Source organism: Ranitomeya imitator, chromosome 4, assembly GCF_032444005.1.
Source record: "Ranitomeya imitator isolate aRanImi1 chromosome 4, aRanImi1.pri, whole genome shotgun sequence".
NCBI classification, from domain to species: domain Eukaryota; kingdom Metazoa; phylum Chordata; class Amphibia; order Anura; family Dendrobatidae; genus Ranitomeya; species Ranitomeya imitator.
The window spans coordinates 148,422,521-148,441,210 of NC_091285.1; the positions used below are offsets into that span (position 1 = coordinate 148,422,521).

The window sequence follows — 18,690 nt, forward strand, 5'->3', positions numbered from 1 at the left end:
ATTATGTGAATGGTACTTGTAGTGAGACTGTGGTGGCACCGTAGTGTGGGAACTACTGTGGTGCCATCATACAGTGTATAGGGAGGCTTAAGGGGCATTATACTGTGTGAGGACTAATGTTGCTGCATTATACCATTTTTAGGGTAATATATTGTGCATAGGCGGGCTTTAAAGGCATTATCCTGTTATTATATTGTGTTTAGGTGGGCTTTGGGGAATTATGCTGTATATAGGGTGACTTTATGTGCATTATACTTTGTATAGGGGAGCTTTGGTGACCTTATCCTATGTTTAGGTGTGCTCTTGGGGCATAATGTTATGTGAGGAGTACTAGTGTGACATCATACTGTATAGCAGCGCGGGAATTGGGGATAATACTGTGTATAGAGGGGCTTTGGAAGTGTAACACCCCAGGAAGCCAGTTGTGACAGTGGTATTGCCTTCCTCATGGGGAGGGTGATGTCATGCCTGGAAGCGACAAGGATCCCTTTAACAGGTAACACGTACACACAACACTGTTCTTACCCAGGCCAGAAGGGGGAACTCCAGACCCGGTTTAAGGGTAGCTTCCCTATATATTCTAGCTGGAAGAAGAGTTAGGTGAGTCGAGAGGAGGGCTGGGGCCGTGCAGACACGAAGTTTCTTTAGCTCCTGACAGGAGACAGAGCAGTCTGTAGGAGGCTGTGAGGAAAGAAGAGGCAAAGGAGAGGAAAGATACTGGTAGTGTAACTGCGAGTGGGCTCACTCAAGAATCAGCGCAAGTAACCGGAGGCCGGAATTCCGAGGTTGTGGGTGGTAACTGTATGCCCCACAGCAGAAACCGGTGGGCAGGAGATTCCAAGTCTCCTGGCCATCATTACACCTGAAGGCTCAGCAGCAGATTAGAGCCCGGAGTCAACACATGAGAGGGACACCAGGAAAAAGGCTCGAGTTGCCTGCCATGCGGGTAATGTCCACCTAAAAGGAAAGAGAGAGAGAGAGGACCTTGTACGAAGCCTCAGGCAGCAAGGGACTGAGAACACAGCGCAGTACGGAACGCTACCAAATCCACCTGGCTAGGGGGATTCCGAATCGCTTCCAGGCTGCCCGGATTCCAAAGACCACCTGTAAACTGTGCCTGAACTGCATCAGTAAAAGGTAAAGAGACTGCAACCTTGTGTCCTCTAATTCTTTCCTGCACTTCACCATCTACCATCCTTTCGAACTACATCGGGAGCCCTGGGGACTAAACTCCACATGTGGGGAGCTATACCATCTAAGCTACAATACTTTATGGGTATTATATTATGTATAGGTGAGCCTTGCGTGGTTTATACTGTGTATATGGGGGGCTTTGGTGGCATTGTACTGTGTGAGGATTACTGTTTTGGGTAATCAAACACTGTGGGGGCATTATACTGTTCATAAGGAGGCTTTGGGGGCATTATACTGAGTATAGGATCTGTAAGGCCCTCATATTGTGTATAGGAGAACTGTGCATAGGGGGACTCTGGGGACATTATTACTGTACATGGGGTACTCGGGACATTATTACTGTATGTGGGTGGTGACTTAGGGGACATTATTATTGTTCATAGGGGTCAGTTTATTGTGACCATCAAAGGCACTATCAGGAGGCACTATTACTTTCTACAGGCCACTGTTTTCTAGGGCACTTACAGATGGCATTAAGATTTTATGCGGGGGAAATTTTAACATCTAGATGGCACAAATGGGAATTATTATGTGGGGCACTACGAGGAGCACTGTTTTTGTGCCAAATAGTAGGTCCTTTAACAGGGAAAAATTCAGCAGAAAAAGAATCAACAATAGGGCAAGGACTTTGTTTAGGATGGAAATAGATGAAGATAGTTCTAAAAATGTGAGTGTTGTGGTAAACTCTGCAAATATGTCAAGGCTGGAATAAGTTGTCACGGCGGTCTGGGCCAGATGGGAAAGATAGGAAAATTGAATAACTCAATGAAAAGGAACAGCATGGCCATCTGCTGAGGTTTCCTTTACCCACAATTAGGGTGCTCCACCATCGTTGTAAACATGGTTATGTGGTTAGGGGCCTACTCACATAAATCTCATCTCCCCCATGCTGAACCCTATTTGCATAAAATCACTTGGGGGTGAACACAAGGAACAAGAGTGTTGGCACAGCGTTGACAACCTGGATAATGGGCTATGGCTGGACAATGGGCTATTGCTGGATGGCTTCACATGCCCCATCCTGTATTTAAAATTAGAAGTTACCTTTCTTTCACTAAAACGTGGTTGGTAAGTGTGCCCTCACTCAGGGACAGAGAGCGCTTAGTACAGTTCTTGGCAATCTCATTCATAGACTTTATATGTGCCAATAGTACGGTAGACCACCACTTCATTCAAACTCCCCAAAAAGAGGGCTCAGGATTCGTATTGTAATGATTGATGGAGAGATCTTTGCATATTCCAGCAGAAGTTTTGTTGATGACATTTTGCAAAATCACATCTACACTTTTCAGAAACTGCAGCACAATCTGTAGCCTAAAATGAGCAATAAGCTTGAAATTTATCGTATGTCAATTTCACCGTTTACAGACCCCAAATTGTGGTTTTGTGATGTTGTTTTCAGCCACCACTTTCGATAAAAAGCACACGGACAAACATCTGTGGCAATTGACAGTTTTATGATGAAGTTTTGACAATGAAGTGTATTTTGGACACATACCCTAAACCAGTGGTGAGCAATTAATTTTCACACTGTTGTGGAGGGCCGAAACAATAGGCTAAAATGAATTCTGCTCAATATTAATATCAACATATGCATTATATTTATTTTATATTAATATTAAGTATATGACTTACTATTGAGCAGAATATGCTGACACCCCCTTATATATTGTATGAGCCCACACAGCCCCCTATATACTGTAATAGCCACCACATAGCCTCCTATATACAGTACGATTCCCAATATTACCTCCCATGTACAGCATGAGTCCCACATAGCCTATTATACACAGTATGAGCCCCACATAGCCCCCTGTATATAGAATGAGCTTCACATAGCTAGTTATACACAGCATGAGCCCCACATAGCCCCCTGTATATAGAATGAGCTTCACATAGCTTGTTATACACAGCATGAGCCCCACATAGCCCCCTGTATATAGAATGAGCTTCACATAGCTTGTTATACACAGTATGAGCCCCACATAGCCCCCTGTATATAGAATGAGCTTCACATAGCTTGTTATACACAGCATGAGCCCCACATAGCCCCCTGTATATAGAATGAGCTTCACATAGCTTGCTGCACACAGCATGAGCCCCACAAAACCCCCGGTATATAGAATGAGCTTCAGATAGCTTGTTACACACAGTATGAGCCCCACATAGCCCCCTGTATATAGAATGAGCTTCACATAGCTTGTTATACACAGCATGAGCCCCACAGAGCCTCCTGTATATAGAATGAGCTTCACATAGCTTGTTACACACAGTATGAGCCCCACATAGCCTCCTGTATATAGAATGAGCTTCACATAGCTTGTTATACACAGCATGAGCCCCACAGAGCCTCCTGTATATAGAATGAGCTTCACATAGCTTGTTACACACAGTATGAGCCCCACATAGCCCCCTGTATATAGAATGAGCTTCACATAGCTTGCTGCACACAGCATGAGCCCCACAGAGCCTCCTGTATATAGAATGAGCTTCACATAGCTTGTTACACACAGCATGAGCCCCACAGAGCCTCCTGTATATAGAATGAGCTTCACATAGCTTGTTATACACAGCATGAGCCCCACATAGCCCCCTGTATATAGAATGAGCTTCACATAGCTTGCTGCACACAGCATGAGCCCCACAGAGCCTCCTGTATATAGAATGAGCTTCACATAGCTTGTTACACACAGTATGAGCCCCACAGAGCCTCCTGTATATAGAATGAGCTTCACATAGCTTGTTATACACAGCAGGAGCCCCACAGTCTCTTATATACAGAATGAGCCCCCCTATATACAGTACGAGTCCCACACAGCCCCTTATATACATGCAAATATCCCATACACAAAAAAAAAAAATCAACACATACTTACCTCGCTCCCATTTGACGGCCTTCAGTCTCTGATGCACTGTTTTTCTGCAGTGCACAACTGACGCGATGAAATGATTTAATCGCGCGACTGATTGTTAGAAGATATATCCAGCAGCACTGTCCTCCACCAATGTATTCACCGCTGTCTGCATCCAGAGGATGCGGAGAGTTGTGACCGCAGGTGGGGGAGGGCACAGTGCAGCCCACGGGCCATTGTTTCAGCCCTTTGAATGTCTCAGTCCGCTGGTCGGACTGGAACACCCAGAGGGTTGGATGTGGCCAGTGGGCCACACTTTGCCCAGGTAGCACCCAGTGCTAAACAAACAGTCAGCCTATTGATAGCACACTAATGATATGTTAGACTCAGGCAGTGCTTGGGTGTTGCTGCAATTAGAAGTTTTAGGATTAACCTAGTATCACTATTGCAGGTATTATAGGCACTGACCAGCCCCTGGGTGGTGTAAAACCTGTCTAGCACTTTATATTAGTCCTACCTCCCAATGTTGAAAGATAAGAGCAAGAGATACTGTGACAATTTTAAATTTAAATTAAGTCACTTCCTTAACTTCACGTAGTCCTGTTGTACAAGTGCTCACACAGAAATATTTCTCCTAGCGAAGCCCACTGTGTCCCTCACACTGTACAATACACTCTCAGTACATTCCTCAACACATAGTATAATACTCGCATAAGGCTAGGGTCACATTGCGTTAGTGCAACCCGTTTAGCGCTAGCGCTAGCGGGTTGCGCTAACGCAATGTTTTTACTGTGGCCGCGTCCCGGGGTCGCGGTAACGTCCCCGCTCTCGCAGATCCACGATCTGCGAGAGCGGGGAACGGACCGCGGGTGCGCCTCGGACGCTGCAAGCAGCGTCCGCGGCGCGCCAGGAAACACCGGCGCGTCGCTAGCGCGGGCCGAACATGGCACGCGCTAGTGCTGCGCGTTCCCATTGCCGTGAATGGGCGCGCTAACGGACGCGTTGCACGGCGTTAATTTCGCCGTGCAACGCTGTCCGTTAAGCGCGTTCCCATAACGCAATGGGAACCCAGCCTAACACATTCTTCCACCACAGTACATTCCCCCACATCACCCTACAGACACTATGATGCCTAATGTCTGCACAGCCCCCATACAGTATGATGCATCCACAGACTTCCCACCTCACACAGTATGATGTCCTCACAGCCACCCACACACAGTAAGATAGCTTCACATTCACTCACACAGTATGAGGTTCTCACAACTCCCCACAAACAGTATAATGCCTCTACTGCCCTCCACGCACAATATGATGCACCCCACAATTTCCCTCAGACAATGTATGATGCCCCCACAGCTTTCCACACACAATATATGATTCCACCACAGCTATCCCCCATAGTATGATTTCCCCACAGCCATTCATGTATGATGCTCCTGACACGCTCAGTATGATGCCCCCACATCTCCAACACGTTATGATGCCCCCACAGGTCAACACACTCAGTATGATTCCACCATAGCCACACCCAGACTGTATGATGCCTTCACAGCCATTTATGCACAGTATGACACTCTCCACACACTCAGTATGATGTCTCCAACAGCCCCAACCCACACAGTATTATGCACCCCACATAGAGTAATGCCCCCAATATCAGCCACAATGTATGACTTCATGGCACCTCACATACAGTATGATATACTGATATAACCTCAGCCACCGAAACACAGTATAATACAACCCCATACCTCCACACAATATGGAGACCCTGCAACTCCGAACACAAAGTATGATGCCACTATAGTCCCCACACAATATGATACCCCTACAGCCTTCTGAAAGACATTGATGCCCCACAGCCCCCCACACAGTATGATACCTCACCACCCTCCGCACAGTATGAATGCTGAGCCCACAGTCTCCCACACAGCGTAAGATGCCCCCACAGTATGCTGCACCGTGTCACTCTTCCACATACAGTATGATGCCAGCCACTCACATGCACTTACACTCACTCTTACACAATATGATGGCCCCACAGCCCTCCAACACCGTATCATGGTGAGATTATTCCTGCTACACTGAGACTCAGACGCCCAGGCTGAGCTGTGGAGCAAGAACCAATTACTCCGTGTTCCACCATTGTATTCCACTCTATCTGCACCCATAGAATACAGAGACCATTAAAAGTCACAGGTCAGACACGAGGGAGGCTGTAATAGCATTCAGCACCGCCCCGGTCCCAGCTTACAGACCCCATAGCAGAGTGTAGTCCATTGTTCCCAACCATCCCGGAATCAGCGGGACTGTCCCGGCTTCTATACTCACCTCTCTCCGACATTTTCATCGCCCGCTGTATTGAAGGCAGTGAACCCAGAAGCACATTCTACATATTCATTGTATACAGCAGTGTATTTCTTTGTACTTGTATACTGAGGTGAAGAAAAAGTCAGATTTTTTGGTTCCTATAAAACTGCTAAAAATAATAAAAAGCAATTACAAAAATGTCATTTTCTTTATTTTTGTGAGTTCCCTCAGGTCTCAAACCTACAACCTTCGACATTACAGGTAGCAGCTAAAGCTACTGAGCCACAGACTCTAGTAATGTTAGAGGTAGAATTTTGTATACTTGATCTCTATTGCAGGCTCTGACTCCACAGGTAGATTGCATAGAGATACATCTGTACATAGCAGTGTATTTTTATGTCTCTGCATTCTAGAGGGAAAATAAAAAAGATTTTCTTCTTCCCATAAAATGACTAAAGGTACCTTCACACATAACGATATTGTTAACGATATCGTTGCTTTTTGTGACGTAGCAACGATATCGTTAATAAAATCGTTATGTGTGACAGCGACCAACGATCAGGCCCCTGCTGGGAGATCGTTGGTCGCTGAAGAAAGTCCAGAACTTTATTTCGTCGCTGGATCTCCCGTGGACATCGCTGGATCGGCGTGTGTGACACCGATCCAGCGATGTCTTCACTGGTAACCAGGGTAAACATCGGGTAACTAAGCGCAGGGCCGCGCTTAGTAACCCGATGTTTACCCTGGTTACCATCCTAAAAGTAAAAAAAACAACCACTACATACTTACCTACCGCCGTCTGTCCTCCAGCGCTGTGCTCTGCACTCCTCCTGTACTGGCTGTGAGCGTCGGTCAGCCGGAAAGCAGAGCGGTGACGTCACCGCTCTGCTTTCCAGCCGCTGTGCTCACACAGACAGTACAGGAGGAGTGCAGAGCACAGCGCTGGAGGACAGACGGCGGTAGGTAAGTATGTAGTGTTTGTTTTTTTTACTTTTAGGATGGTAACCAGGGTAAACATCGGGTTACTAAGCGCGGCCCTGCGCTTAGTTACCCGATGTTTACCCTGGTTACCGGCATCGTTGGTCGCTGGACAGCGGTCTGTGTGACAGCTCTCCAGCGACCAAACAGCGACGCTGCAGCGATCCGGATCGTTGTCGGTATCGCTGCAGCGTCGCTTAATGTGAAGGGGCCTTAAAAAAATAACGAAAAACAATTACATAAATGTCAGTTTTAATTCGCTTTTGTAAAAAAAAAAAAAACATCACAAATCAGCAAATAACATTGACATTCAAGTATTTGGTATCCCTGTAATCGTAATGACAGCGATCACATTGTTTACAGAGATCGGTAAATGGCATAAACAAAGAGTGATTTATTTATTTTCTCTATATAAAAATGTAATAAAAATGTAATGCAGAGGCCGTGTTTACACATAGTGTAAATGCTGTGGTTTTTTATTGCTTTTTTCTGCACGTTTTCTGCCCGTACCACACGACGCAATAATAATCGTCTCAGATTTTTGCTGTTTATACATGTTCCCGCATATTTGATGCGTTTTTGGTGCAGAAGTGAATCCATGTTTCAACACTTTTTTAACATTGCAGAAAAGCTTTGATTATGCACTTAAAAATGTGTTTTTTTTTTCCAGGCTTTTTATAGAAGATCATAGAGAAAAAAAGGCATCAAACCCGCAGATTTCAGCAGCATCTTTAGATACACCAAGGGAGGAGATGCGGCTTCACATCTGCACCAGAAACGCATCTAATAAGGGGGAAAGGGCCTAAAAATGCAGCAATAATCAGAGAAGATTGCTATTGTGTAGCTTGGTGAAAATGAAAACACAGTATCTATGCTACGTGTGAACAGGGACTTACAGACGCCAAAAAGCCAAATGTCGTATAGTGAAGCTACATGGAGTTGAGAAAGTTCTGGCGGCTCCGAATGTGAATGAACGAACAAGAAATAAATCCACAGGCCGGGCGCGTGACCAAGATTTGTTCCTCTTTCTGTTCTTCAGAAGTTGGGGGAATGGCGTAGTCTGCCACTATTAGCTGTACGCCACTGATCCTGTGGTCACAGGTAAAGTGGAGTTTGGGATGTACCCCTGACCTCCTGGTGCAGCAGCACAAGTGCCAGGTATTAGAGCCCCACCATTCTGCTGACCTATCTGAAGGTACGTCATCATTATTATATGCACAGACAACCCCTTTAAATGCACAGCTGATTCAAAAGTGTCTTTTAAAAGGCATAGGTGTATCAAGGCACATTACAGCAGCCATAGGAGTGTTTGTGGTCTGATTGTGCCTCTGAAAGTCACAGACTTGCCTTTGGCTCTTTCTATGGCAATGTTGTACGAAACATGAAAGACTCAGATCTTTCAAACAGCTCAACCCAAAATGTGAATAACTAACTCCCTACAGCACCATCTACAGGGAGAACAAAGAATAACAGTTCATTCATGAGAAATCTATAACACTGTATTGGTTACACTGGTATAAATGACTGATCCTCCTATCCCAGTGCATTGTGGTTTACTACCACTGTAACCAGTGGCGTAACTAGAGATTGATGGGCCCCGGTGCAAGATTTGGACCGAGGCCCCACCCATCCTTAAAATTATATATATATATATATATACACACACACACACACACACACAAATATATGCCTTCCATGCTGGTGTATATGTCCCTCATCCTGGCCCCATCCTGGTATATGGCTTGGTATATGTCCCCGTCCCTTGTTCTGCTGCAGTTCTTTAATGTATAGAAGAAAATATATCATTATACTCACCAGGGGCATAGTCCTCCTTAGAGTATAATGCATCCTATAGTCCTCCATAAAATATACTGCACAGCCCATAGTCATCCATGTAGTATGGTGCATTCCCCACAGTCCTCTATATAGTATAATACACAGTCTATAACTTTTATATAATATACAGCCCATAGTCATCCATAAAAGTATGGCCGCTGATTTAAAAATGCGTCCCGTCACCTGCACGCTGACGTCAACTGCTGGCCTCTGCTTGTCCGACAGCGTGTAGTGTGCCACGCGGACCCGATGGGACTGTATGCCGCAATACACAAACTGGATTAGTATCCTCAAATGCACATCCAGTTGAAGTGTCTGCTGGCGTCGGCGGGCCCCTGACCAGCCGGGCCAGGTCATGGCAGTGGCCGCGGTCATTATGCCTCTGACTGTAACCTTATTGTGACCATTAACCTGTATCACGACATGTGAAGGACTTACATTACAGTATATATATATATATATTTTATTTATTTTTTTCAACAGCTCCCTTTTTTTTTTTACTGTTGAAAATTGAATTTTTTTAGACCCTGAGCCTCTAGTGGCTATACACAGTATATAAAGTACAGACCAAAAGTTTGGACACACCTTCTCATTTAAAGATTTTTTTGTATTTTCATAACTATGAAAATTGTACATTCACACTGAAGGCATCAAAACTATGAATGAACACATGTGGAATTATATACTTAGCAAAAAAGTGTGAAACAACAGAAGTTATGTCTTATATTCTAGGTTCTTCAAAGTAGCCACCTTTTGCTTTGATGACTGCTTTGCACACTCTTGGCATTCTCTTTTTGAGCTTCAAGAGGTAGTCACCGGAAATGGTCTTCCAACAATCTTGAAGGAGTTCCCAGAGATGCTTAGCACTTGTTGGCCCTTTTGCCTTCACTCTGCGGTCCAGCTCACCCCAAAGCATCTCGATTGGGTTCAGGTCTGGTGACTGTTGAGGCCAGGTCATCTGGTGTAGCACCCCATCACTCTTCTTCTTGGTCAAATAGCCCTTACACAGCCTGGAGGTGTGTTTGGGGTCATTGTCCTGTTGAAAAATAAATGAGGGTCCAACTAAACGCAAACCGGATGGAATAGCATGCCACTGCAAGATGCTGTAGTAGCCATGCTGTGGTAGTATGCCTTCAATTTGGAATAAATCCCCAACAGTGTCATGTTACGTGATGTCATCTAAGGTCCTTCGGTCAATGCATCCTTAGGAACGGAGGCCGCCGCTCGCACCGCTGAGAGCCAGGAGCCGTCAGAGGGTAAGTATATCCCATATTTTTTTTTTTTTATTATTCTTTTTTTTTTTACATGAAGATCTATCCCAGGACCTGAAGGAGAGTCTCCTCTCCTCCAGACCCTGGGAACCATCCGGACGGCACACGCCGTATAAGATGACTGGGCGTATAAGATGACCCCCATCTTATACGGCGAGTATATCCCAAACTCCATATTTTATATGGAAAAGTTGGGGGTCGTCTTATACGCCCAGTCGTCTCATACACCAGAAAATATGGTACATTGCAGTCTATGGGAAGTAGATCAGAACCAATGCAAAACAGATAAAGTTTCAGTTGTTAAGATGATCACTGTTTTATGTTTGATATCCATGTAGAATCAGTTTGCATCTGTTTTTATTCCTTTACATTTTTTTTATCCAACTCGATTACATAAAGGATCCTCAATGGAAAAGCAGATAAAACAGAACATGATTTTTTTTTAACAAACTATTAACTTCTATTGGACTAAAATGTTTTCACAGTATATCCACTGGGATCTCCATTCTCCAAACAGCCGAGGTTTTCAACGCCAGGCCCCATATCTATTTGGAGAATGGAGTTTCCAGACCTGACTGGTGAAGAGTTTGCCCTTTTCAAAAAGAGAATGAATGGAAAGGTTGCCCGACACGTTCAAACTTTCATTCTTTGCCTAGATTTGGTCAGTGAAAAAAGGTGCTTCTCCTGCAGATAAGCCATTAATATCTAATATGGTAAAATGATTTCAAAAGGGTTGCCTGGGACTAGAGAAAAACAACTAACGTTAATTACCCTCAGTAGATTGGATTTGGTCCCAGAGCTAAGATCTGAAGCACATAATCAGTTTTGAAAGTTCTTACATGTCATCCAGCAGTCCATACCATGCAGTTCCCAAGATCTCAGCTTGAGATTCCAAGCTCCAAAGTAGCTACAAACAGTATGTGGAACAATTCTTACCTGTCTGCTCAGTAAAGAACCTTCTTTTCAACATGATACATATCAAGATTGTAGACTTCATCAGAGTAAAAGCAAAACTGGTCGCCCAAGATGTCACCATTGTAACAACACAGAGCAGGGATGTGGGAGTGAATAATAGGACAGGCATCATTGTGATGAAATTTTAGTTATTAGGGTTGTCCACACCTATTAATCATTCTCCGCCGAGCATATGACTAAAATACACACCTGAAAATTGACATTCCTTTATATGTATACTATCATCATGGTAATGTTATAAACAGGAGAACCAGGAGTATAATAGGTATATAAATTTATTACAAATACAGGGTATAAATATACATACAGTAAGTGACGTAAGATGATAGTATATAAGCAGAGAACACAATATAAAGTGCAAGAAAGGATGGAAACACGGGAAACCAGTATCCACCCAGTGTGCGGGAGCACAAAAAAAAAAAAATCCAAAACAGTCTGATACAACAGACTGAAAATACACAGCGCTGCAGGAAGCCAGTAGTACATATAATAAAGTGACAAATCGTCACCAATAGTGAAATATTGGGGCTTACCACAGATAAGAAGGGCTACACCGCACCGGAACCAGGACAAAAAAAAAGACCCCCGACGTACGTTTCGCTTATTCCATATAACCACTTTATCAAGGGGATAGTGAAGGTTGCCGAGAAGGACCTTAAAAAGGGCCGTCCTAGGACATGTGATGTATCACATGCTAGGAATCAGTCAATAGCAAGCGGCATATACGGCGCATGTGCAGATCGGGCCACAGGTCCTACACCAGAGAGCGGTGTCCTGCATCATACCGTGCGAGCGGGGAAAGCCCCCGGTCACACGTAGGAGGCAGTAAGGACGCCGCCCGGGAGCAGAAGTCGGCAGACCGCGTCCGCACATGCGCACTACCGCCAATGCAGTGAGGACATAAAAATACCAGATCCAAATAACAAAAAGGCCAATGGAGAGGAGTCAGGACGCATGACCGCAGCGACACACAGATCAAGAGGGGCAAAACGCCACGACATACAACAATAAATAAATAACCAGCAGTCAGTATAATAATTACAAAAGTCCATAATAAGTCACATGGAAAGAGAAGTAATAACATTTTATATATATATAATTAAGATACGCCGCATCTTCCATGATGACAATAGAGCTGATATTAAATTGCTTCTTATGGACCTAACGCCGGATCCTCCACATGGCGGAAAAGAGAGGGAGGCACATCTCAGCAAAGCAGCAATAGACAAAATAACGACTGTGAAGAAAAAAAACAAAATTAGGACATACAAGTGAAAAAATAACAAAATGCTAAAAACAATAAAACCAGGAACCGGCCAATGGAAACCAGTGTCCCATGGATGTGGGAAAGTAGAAATATATTCTTCTGTCGAAAAGACAGAGGAGGGATGCAAGAAAATGGGCAAACCGAGATACAGACAATAAAAAAAAAATTAAATAATAATAATAACCCAAAAATAAATTTATTAAAGAAATGAGGCAAAACTGAGCGACTCGTTCAGGCCGTGCGGCGCAACCGTATTCAACCTGACAATCCAGCTTGCTTCACGCTGCGCCAACATCTTTTTGTAATTACCCCCTCGTGCACCCAAATGGACACAGTTGATGCCCCTGATCCGCAGCGACCCCGCGTCGCAGTCATGGTGCAATTTAAAGTGACGGGGTATCGTCTTTAGATCAGAGGCATCGACTGCGCCCTTAGCTGCCCGGATGTCACGCACGTGCTCCCTAGTACGTATACGGAGCTCCCTTGACGTTGGACCCACATAAATCAAAGGGCAGCCACACGTAGCGTAATATATAACATTCGTGGTGCTGCATGATATGTGGTGCCCAATGGAGAATGTCCTATTTCCATCAGACGACGTGAAGGAGGCTGTCCGTACAATGTTGGCACAAGCCACTCAGTGGCCGCGCTGGAAACATCCCAGGGTTGGTCCTCTAGTGCCAAAAGGGTTACTAACGGGAGGAACGTAGTGACTCCGGGTAAGCATATTTTTCAGGTTAGGGGACCTCCTTGCTGTCATAGAGGGATAGTCGCCCAAGGCGGGACCCAGGGATGGATCAGTACCCAAAATGGGCCAATGCCGGGCCAGAATGTCTCTCATATTGCACCATTCATGATTATAAGTTGTTATGAAACGTATTTTTGAGTCCTCCGGCCCGGCCTTGGTGCGATTACCTATGGTGTAGAGAAGGTCCCTACGATGCGTCCTCCTAGCTCTATCATAGCCATGCCTGATGCACCTTTGGCTATAGCCGCGTGCCTCAAAACGTGCCTTAAGAGCAGCGGCCTGAGTTTGAAACCTATCTTCAGTGGAGCAGATTCGTCTCATCCTAAGGAACTGTCCGACCGGGACAGACCTTACTGTAGCTGGATTGTGTGCTGAGTCGGCATGAAGCAACGCGTTAACGGCAGTCGGCTTTCTAAATACATCAGTCTGTACCCTACGGGAAGTATCGATCTCCAGACTGATATCAAGAAAATCGACCCGCCGAGTATCATACTGATAAGTAAGAAAGATATTAACCCCTTCCCGACCCATGACGCCACGTAGGCGTCATGAAAGTCGGTGCCAATCCGACCCATGACGCCCATGTGGCGTCATGGAAAGATCGCGTCCCTGCAGATCGGGTGAAAGGGTTAACTCCCATTTCACCCGATCTGCAGGGACAGGGCGAGTGGTAGTTTAGCCCAGGGGGGGTGGCTTCACGCCCCCCCGTGGCTACGATCGCTCTGATTGGCTGTTGAAAGTGAAACTGCCAATCAGAGCGATTTGTAATATTTCACCTATTATAACTGGTGAAATATTACAATCCAGCCATGGCCAATGCTGCAATATCATCGGCCATGGCTGGAAACACTAATGTGCCCCCACCAGCCCTCCGATCTGTCCGGTACACTGCTCCGGCTCCCCTCCGTCCTGTGCTCCGCTCCCCCCGTGCTCTTGTCCGCTCCCCCCGTGCTCCAATCACCCCCCCCCCGTGCTCCAATCCCCCCCTGCACTCCGATCCACCCCCCCGTGCTCCGTTCCACCCCCGTGCTCCGATCCACCCCCCCGTGCTCCGATCCACCCCCGTGCTCCGTTCCACCCCCCCCGCGCTCCGATCCACCCACCATGCTCCGATCCCCCCCCCCCCTGTGTTCCCCCCCCCACCCCATCATACTTACCGATCCTTCAGGGGTCCGTCCGTCTTCTCCCTGGGCGCAGCCATCTTCCAAAAAGGCGGGCGCATGCGCAGTGCACCCGCCGAATCTGCCGGCCGGCAGATTCGTTCCAAAGTGCATTTTGATCACTGAGATATAATCTATCACAGTGATCAAAATAAAAACAATAATAAATGACCCCCCCCCTTTGTCACCCCCATAGGTAGGGACAATAAAACAATAAAGAATTTTTTTTTTCCACTAATGTTAGAATAGGGTTAGGGTTAGGGCTAGGGTTAGGGTTAGGGCTAGGGTTAGGGTTAGGGCTAGGGTTAGGGCTAGGGTTAGGGTTAGGGCTAGGGTTAGGGCTAGGGTTAGGGTTAGGGTTAGGGCTAGGGTTAGGGTTAGGGTTTCGGTATGTGCACACGTATTCTGGTCCTCTGCGGATTTTTCCGCTGCGGATTTGATAAATCCGAAGTGCTAAACCACTGCGGATTTATGGTGGATTTACCGCGTTTTTTCTGCGTATTTCACTGCGGTTTTACAACTGCGATTTTCTATTTGAGCAGTTGTAAAACCGCTGCGGAATCCGCACAAAGAAGTGACATGCTGCGGAATGTAAACCGCTGCGTTTCCGTGCAGTTTTTCCGCAGCATGTGTACAACGATTTTTGTTTCCCATAGGTTTACATTGAACTGTAAACTCATGGGAAACTGCTGCGGATCCGCAGTGTGTGCACATACCTTTAGAATTAGGCTATGTGCACACAGTGCGGATTTGGCTGCGGATCCGCAGCGGATTGGCCGCTGCGGATTCGCAGCAGTGTTCCATCAGGTTTACAGTACCATGTAAACCTATGGAAAACCAAATCTGCTGTGCCCATGGTGCGGAAAATACCGCGCGGAAACGCTGCGTTGTATTTTCCGCAGCATGTCAATTCTTTGTGCGGATTCTGCAGCGTTTTACACCTGTTCCTCAATAGGAATCCGCAGGTGAAATCCGCACAAAAAACACTGGAAATCCGTGGAAAATCCGCAGGTAAAACGCAGTGCCTTTTACCCGCGGATTTTTCAAAAATGATGCTGAAAAATCTCACACGAATCCGCAACGTGGCACATAGCCTTAGGGTTAGGGTTGGAATTAGGGTTGTGGTTAGGGTTGTGGTTAGGGTTATGGCTACAGTTGGGATTAGAGTTAGGAGTGTGTTGGGGTTAGTGTTGGAGGTAGAATTGAGGGGTTACCACTGTTTAGGCACATCAGGGGTCTCCAAACGCAACATGGCGCCACCATTGATTCCAGCCAATCTCGTATTCAAAAAGTCAAATGGTGCTCCCTCAATTCCGAGCCCCGACGTGTGCCCAAACAGTGGTTTACCCCCACATATGGGGTACCAGCATACTCAGGATAAACTGCGCAACAATTACTGGGGTCCAATTTCTCCTGTTACCCTTGTGAAAATAAAAAAATGCTTGCTAAAACATCATTTTTGAGGAAAGAAAAATGATTTTTTATTTTCACGGCTCTGCGTTGTAAACGTCTGTGAAGCACTTGGGGGTTCAAAGTGCTCACCACATATCTAGATAAGTTCCTTGGGGGGTCTAGTTTCTAAAATGGGGTCACTTGTGGGGGGTTTCTACTGTTTAGGCACACCAGGGGCTCTGCAAACGCAACGTGACGCCCGCAGACCATTCCATCAAAGTCTGCATTTCAAAAGTCACTACTTCCCTTCTGAGCCCCGACGTGTGCCCAAACAGTGGTTTACCTCCACACATGGGCTATCAGCGTACTCAGGAGAAACTGATAAACAACTTTTGGGGTCCAATTTCTCCTGTAACCCTTGGGAAAATAAAAAATTCTGGGCTAATTAATTATTTTTGAGGAAAGAAAACGTATTTATTATTTTCACGGCTCTGCATTATAAACTTCTATGAAGCACTTGGGGGTTCAAAGTGCTCACCACACATCTAGATAAGTTCCTTTCGGGGTCTAGTTTCCAAAATGGGGTCACTTGTGGGGGGTTTCTACTGTTTAGCCGCATCAGGGGCTCTGCAAACGCAACGTGACACCCGCAGAGCATTCCATCAAAGTCTGCATTTCAAAACGTCACTACTTCAATTCCGAGCCCAGGCATGTGCCCAGCAGTAGTTTACCCCCACACATGGGGTATCAGCGTACTCAGGAGAAACTGGACAACAAATATTGGGGTCAAATTTCTCCTGTTACCCTTGGGAAAATTAAAAAATTCTGGGCTAAATAATTATTTTTGAGGAAAGAAAACGTATTTTTTATTTTCACGGCTCTGCATTATAAACTTCTGTGAAGCACTTGGGGGTTCAAAGTGCTCACCACACATCTAGATAAGTTCCTTTCAGGGTCTAGTTTCCAAAATGGGGTCACTTGTGGGGGGTTTCTACTGTTTAGCCACATCAGGGGCTCTGCAAACGCAACGTGACGCCCACAGAGCATTCCATCAAAGTCTGCATTTCAAAACATCACTACTTCACTTCCGAGCCCCGGCATGTGCCCAAACAGTAGTTTACCCCCACATATGGGGTATCAGCGTACTCAGGAGAAACTGGACAGCAACTTTTGGGGTCAAATTTCTCCTGTTACCCTTGGGAAAATAAAAAATTGCAGGCTAAAAGATCATTTTTGAGAAAATAATTTTTATTTTTTATTTTCATGGCTCTGCTTTATAAACTTCTGTGAAGCACTTGGGGGTTCAAAGTCCTCACCACACATCTAGATTAGTTCCTTTGGGGGTCTAGTTTCCAAAATGTGGTCATTTCTGGGGGATCTCCAATGTTTAGGTACACAGGGGCTCTCCAAACGTGACATGGTGTCCGCTAATGATTGGAGCTAATTTTCCAGTTAAAAAGCCAAATGGCGTGCCTTCCCTTCCGAGCCCTGCCGTGCGCCCAAATAGTGGTTTACCCCCACATATGGGGTATCAGCATACTCAGGACAAACTGGACAACAACATTTCGGGTCCAATTTCTCCTATTACCCTTGGCAAAATAGGAAATTCCAGGCTAAAAATCATTTTTGAGGAAAGAAAAATTATTTTTTATTTCCATGGCTCTGCGTTATAAACTTCTGTGAAGCACCTGGGGGTTTAAAGTGCTCAATATGCATCTAGATAAGTTTCTTGGGGGGTCTAGCTTCCAAAATGGGGTCACTTGTGGGGGAGCTCCAATGTTTAGGCACACAGGGGCTCTCCAAACGCGACATGGCGTCCGCTAACAATTGGAGCTAATTTTCCATTCAAAAAGTCAAATGGTGCGCCTTCCCTTCCGAGCCCTGCCGTGTGCCCAAACAGTGGTTTACCTCCACATATGAGGTATCGGCGTACTCGGGAGAAATTGCGCAACAAATTTTATGATCCATTTTATCCTATTGCCCATGTGAAAATGAAAAAATTGAGGCAAAAAGAATTTTTTTGTGAAAAAAAAGTACTTCTTCATTTTTACAGATCAATTTGTGAAGCACCTGAGGGTTTAAAGTGCTCACTAGGCATCTAGATAAGTTCCTTGGGGGGTCTAGTTTCCAAAATGGGGTCACTTGTGGGGGAGCGCCAATGTTTAGGCACACAGGGGCTCTCCAAACGCGACATGGTGTCCGCTAACGATGGAGATAATTTTTCATTCAAAAAGTCAAATGGCGCTCCTTCCCTTCCGAGCCTTACCATGTGCCCAAACAGTGGTTTACCCCCACATGTGAGGTATTGGTGTACTCAGGAGAAATTGCCCAACAAATTTTACGATCCATTTTATCCTGTTGCCCATGTGAAAATGAAAAAATTGAGGCTAAAAGAATTTTTTTGTGAAAAAAAAGTACTTTTTCATTTTTACGGATCAATTTGTGAAGCACCTGGGGGTTCAAAGTGCTCACTATGCATCTAGATAAGTTCCTTGGGGCGTCTAGTTTCCAAAATGGGGTCACTTGTGGGGGAGCTCCAATTTTTAGGCACACGGGGGCTCTCCAAACGTGACATGGTGTCCACTAAAGAGTGGAGCCAATTTTTCATTCAAAAAGTCAAATGGCGCTCCTTCCTTTCCAAGCCCTGCCGTGCGCCCAAACAGTGGTTTACCCCCACATATGAGGTATCAGCTTACTCAGGACA

General features: G+C 45.5%; 1 protein-coding gene across 1 annotated transcript in view; it reads right to left on the minus strand.

Moving 5' to 3' along the window:
- CCNI2 (cyclin I family member 2) overlaps window positions 1–11,504 on the minus strand; it is a 37,868-nt gene extending 26,364 nt beyond the window's left edge. Inside the window, exon 1 of the mRNA XM_069764016.1 lies at window positions 11,381–11,504. The gene's annotated coding sequence lies outside the window, so the exon portion shown is untranslated. The remainder of the gene's footprint in view (window positions 1–11,380) is intronic.
- Between the last annotated feature and the right edge of the window lie 7,186 nt (window positions 11,505–18,690).